This window comes from Triticum aestivum, chromosome 6B, assembly GCF_018294505.1.
Source record: "Triticum aestivum cultivar Chinese Spring chromosome 6B, IWGSC CS RefSeq v2.1, whole genome shotgun sequence".
NCBI lineage: Eukaryota > Viridiplantae > Streptophyta > Magnoliopsida > Poales > Poaceae > Triticum > Triticum aestivum.
In genome coordinates, this window is record NC_057810.1 from 303669740 (window position 1) to 303674743 (window position 5004).

Genomic DNA, 5004 nt, shown 5'->3' on the forward strand with positions numbered 1-5004 from the left:
CCAGATCGGGAACCTGGGAGAAGAAGCGGAGAGGTAGGGGCCTCCCCGTCGCTCACCGGCGTCCGTCCCACCCGCTCCAGATCGGGAACCTGGGAGAAGATGCGGAGAGGTAGGGGCCTCCCCATCGCTCACCGGCACTCGCCGTCGGCCGCATCGATCTAGCCACCACCAGGACGCTCTAACTTCTTCCGGGGTCTCCTTTTCTTCGTCCAGATTGCGATCAGCAGCACCCCCGAGAGAGAGAGAGAGAGGGGGCTTGGGGAGGTCGATGACGAGGGTGGGCTAGGCCATGGCGGCAGGGAGGACGTGAGAGAGGAGGCTTGGGGAGGAAGCGCGAGAAGAGGGAGGCGGCCGCGGGGGTCTCTAGGGTTCCTTTTACCCAGGCCACGATTGGCGAGGACGCACTGCACACCTCGCGTACCAAAAACTGGAGAAAACTCACGTGGGTCGCATGACCCCACAGCCAACGAGCCCCACTCGTCATCCTCTCTATAAGCTTAAATTAATGTGAGAAAAAGCCAACGGTTGACCAGCTGCCAGCAGCCAAAAAAGTACTGTGGTGAATTCATCCTACGGTGAAAAACGTCTCGCGCGAGGAGTGCCCCTGGAATGGCGGGTACTCTAGCGTGGTTTATATGTTAGATTTTGGGAGACATGGTGAACGTTTTTTTCTTTAGTAACTTGTGTCCTAGAATGGTGTTGCCAATGATTATGATAGAAAAAGATTTGAGTCATCGTTATAACAGACTCTCATACTAGCCTATTACTAGGGGCACCTCATAGAAAAGCATGAAATCTGCCAGCATACACTTATATGCCGCGCTTATAAATATCTAAAAATATTAAGGCATTTCGTGTGTGCCAGCGTACACTTATAATGTGCCCCCAGAGTAATGAAACAAAGGAGGTAAAATATGTAGCATCAATGGCATCTATCATTGCAAGACATACATAAATGCCAGCTAGACCATATGCATGTGTGTGATAGCTGAAAAGCCAGCTAGCCAATAATTGGCGTGCATCTGAAAAGTGAAATTTCAGCTTTCATAAAATTAACCCAAGCCATTCTTTCTCCCCCAATCAATTCCGCAGCATTCTTCACCTTACGGTGGACCCTTAGTGCCTGCCCCTCACTGCTACATCGCCGCCACTCATCCCTCACCTAGCCCTCGTAGCCTACCATACCATGTCATTGCTCCTGTCACTGGTGCCCTCTCCATTCAAGCCGTACATGAAGGAACTGCTTGATTGCATTGTCTTTTCATGACGTGCAAGTTTTTACTCCAGCGTTAGACAAAAAGAAGTCTGACAAATTAGTAAACATGCTTAGCATAAGCTGTTGGCCTGTTAAGTCACCAGAGTAAACTTCAAAGTGGAAACACAAGTTTGATATCAATGGATTGTTTGTTTCTGCAGTTGCTAAGACTAGCAATTTGTAGAAGCATTCTCAACTTTTCTCTGTACTTTCCTTGGGCAGTATTTACCCTGTACTGTTTGAGGATGTGTTCATGTGCTAATTGGTTCTTATGATGGTTCCACTTTTATTTGTATCTTGCAGGATTTTATTGTAATGACACGATATTAAGAATAGCAGAGATAGACATGCCTATGTCTACAGCTAACTATTCAAGATAGACATGCCTGTGTCTACAAGAAAATCAGCTTAGCATTCATATCTCATGTTCTCAACTCCCTATACACTCTGACCAGACATATAATTAAGCTTAGGTCAGCAAACCGGACAAGGCATATATCGTTACCGTGTAGAGCATGTGAGTAAATGCACATTGTTCAGTTCGTATTTGGTTCCACATTTTTTACTTATCGTATCAAAGGTTTGTGCAAATAATAAAATTGGTGTCTCTAGCTACTGCCCTGCCATTGCCCTTTTGGCGAGTGATTGATGCATGGTGCATGTTTTTTGCTGTTAGTGTCTTTCTATGCTAGCGGAGCTCGAGTTCAATAGTTCTTCACATTACATAGTTGTTATTCACCCCCGTACTGAGTTTCTTTAAAATACATTGGTTCCAGTCTTAACTATGGGCCGTTTTGCCATGCTTACATCAGAGCTCAAAAGTAGATGCCATCAGCAAGTAGGTGATACCTGTCTGTCTGATTTAGGATTTTGGAATTGCTCACAACGTTTCTTTCAGCATGTCAATGACAATGGCACCTGCACCTTGCCGTTCTGATGTTCATTATGTTTCTTGAAGCCCTCTCCATCTTTATATTCATTACATATTTTCAATAGCTTATTTCTTATACCTAGAGTGAATACCAGGAGCTCATTCTTACCTCTCCAATTTATTCTTATTTGAGTATTAAGAGCACCTACATTTCCTCAAGATTATTGATCAAGCACGGCCTATGTACATATCGAATAATTGTATTCCAAAATTTTGTGTTTAGCTCAATAAGGAGTGTTTTTCTTAATTTTCTAAGATAGATGTTTTTTCTTTACTTGGCATCCGCTTCTCTTAATTTTTCTACAATCCTTCCTTTACAGTTTGCACGCTGGTATGTTTTGTTGCCAAGCTAAGATCGGCGAGACCCGTGCCAATACATGAGGTACAATATTTTCTTATTTATTACTTGCATACATGTTGAGCTCATTCATCCTATTATGTATACTGATTAAACAGTACAGGTTGGGCCAAGAAATAGATGCTATTAGTACTTGCTCGCGCTCATTTCTCATGTTTATATTCAGGCATAACCTCACAAAATTTTGGTATGCACTCACTTATAATCATGGCTTGCTTATTTTAATTCTTGAATTCTTTTGATAAATATCATATCATTAGTATTTGTAATGATTTTGTCGGTTAGGATTTCCAATTGCATTTGATTTCTATGCCGACATAGATCTTATTACTCATCAAAGGTATCTAAAAGTTGTGTGCTCTACAAAGAGATTGGTTGTGTTGGTCAATAGAATACCTAAGATGTCGGTTTTGTTGCCAAATATTGTAATCCCAGATTTACAGAGTTCTAGAATAGAAGATGATCTGGTGGTTACCTCTCTGTTATTTACTCGAATGACTACTTATATCTTACCTTCAGACTTTACCTGATCTTGGTTTAGTTTCCATCTCCAATCAGATTAATGGTTTGCAGACCAAAGCCAATGATTTATGGTGTTCTTATTCCTAATTTAGTTATACATTTGATTTGTAGTTTCTTTGTAGATAATAAAGCAGTGGTAGATGAACCAATAAGTTATCTGTGCCCATGCTTTATTGTAAGCATTAAATTTGCTCTCTGGTATTACTTTCAATGTGTTATCCATACCCATGCTTTTTGCGGCTAATTATCATGTCCTATCAACTTATGCAGAGTCCATGATATCATACAGTTCGCAGTCGAAAAATTCATGATATGGGTGATATGGAAGTCATTGCCTTCTTTGCTGGTACATTCCCTGATTGCCTGGACTTCTTGGGTCAATCGCTGGACGCCACCCCCATCTCCTGGACGTCATGACGCCGCCGATCTCCTATATGAACTCAATTTCTCCAATTTCTCTCAGCTGTGAGCTCATATATTTTTTGAGCTGTGAACTTATTATGTAAATTCAACACTTTGTTTTGTGAGAAGTGAACTCATTGCATATTCGTCTATCAATCATGGTTGAAGTGTCTATATGTCTCTCCCTTCCGAATGTACTATAATTTGAGGTCTACATACTTTTTTCTAGCCACAATTTTGTTTCAAAGGCTTCTGCAACGTCACCTTTGTTGCAATGGTGAGGAGAACGCTGGGTTGTCGGATAACATCAGATCTAAGGGATGCCGAGGTGACGGATCTTTTTAAAAGATCTGCCGGCCGACGTGTAGCATACCCATTTTCTAAACGCTTTTAAGGATTTTATGATTAGAATCTAAATATTCTTATATTCATGGTTTGAATACTTGGTTCACTTTTGGCCTTTGCGCCATTGGCGCAACGGGTCATCTAGTATAACAAAAGTCCCTTACTAATCATGAACCAAAAAGGCACAGAAAATATGATGGCACCCACGTAAACATAGCAAATGATATAACAGATTTATACATGGCAGGAACAACAATAAGTAGGCATGTTGGTGAGCTTGAACCACTCACCACAGAGCAATAAATGGCATTTCAAGGTGACCAACAGTAAGATGACATGTTTATGAAACTAATCATGGAAAGTGCACGTTCATAGGGTGCATGGATAACTAACAACCATCATGGAAACATTGAACTTAATGTTAACAGGTTGACATCAACATTATTTAGCAAGTTTGGAGCAAGATTACAACAAGTTACAGCAGGCTATAAATGCAACCAGTGGCATGGATGGATAGAGCATGACATGTATAACAAAACATCCTTAGTGAACATCTCCAGATTATGCATAGAATGACTTGTAGCAGCAGGTTTACATAGCATCATGTTGTAACAGATTCAGTCTAGCAAAACAGTAACAACAGGTACATTACTTAACAAGCTCGACGCACTCACTAAAAGACCCACAAAAATACATGGATGTCACCGCTGTAAATATGACATGATGTAGTTCAAAACACATGTAGAGCTCATGCACAAAGGATGCACACGTTAAATGCAACAAAAATGACAAATCACCAAGTTATAACAGTTTCAGCAGGTTAACATCATATAACACTCTTGTAACGATGATTCGGGCATCTAGATGAGCTCAAATAAACAAGGTGCAATGAAATGAAATGAAGTACTCGTTGAGGCGAACAATTTGATATATTATATGCACAAATCGGATCACCGAGCAAGAAGATATGGCATGAAAATAACACATAAAAGGACTTGGTGGAGAAAACGAGGTCAACCATTTTGGATCTGGATCTGGGGCTCGGTGGCGCAGACTTCGAGGGTGGCCAGAGTCTCGCCGGAGGAGAGGGAGAGGACGGCAGCCAGAGGCGCGGGACGGCGGGGCCGGGCGGCGCAGAGACGAGGCCGGCAGCCGGCGGCCGGGAAGGCCGGCGAGGCGGCAGTGGAGCGA

The 5004-nt window shown here is 42.1% G+C and overlaps 1 long non-coding RNA gene across 7 annotated transcripts in view; it reads left to right on the plus strand.

Annotated features, from left to right (window-relative positions):
* Positions 1–3642, plus strand: part of LOC123137018 (uncharacterized) — a 16204-nt gene extending 12562 nt beyond the window's left edge. For 4 of the 7 annotated variants that reach the window (XR_006467631.1, XR_006467635.1, XR_006467632.1 and 1 more), the window contains 3 exons: positions 1559–1772; positions 2507–2568; positions 3337–3642. This is a non-coding gene — a long non-coding RNA (uncharacterized lncRNA). Of the gene's footprint in view, positions 1–1558; positions 1773–2506; positions 2569–2647; positions 2732–3336 lie in introns of all 7 variants that reach the window. The other 3 variants (XR_006467633.1, XR_006467629.1, XR_006467634.1) reach the window with 2 other exon arrangements.
* The last annotated feature ends 1362 nt before the right edge of the window (positions 3643–5004 follow it).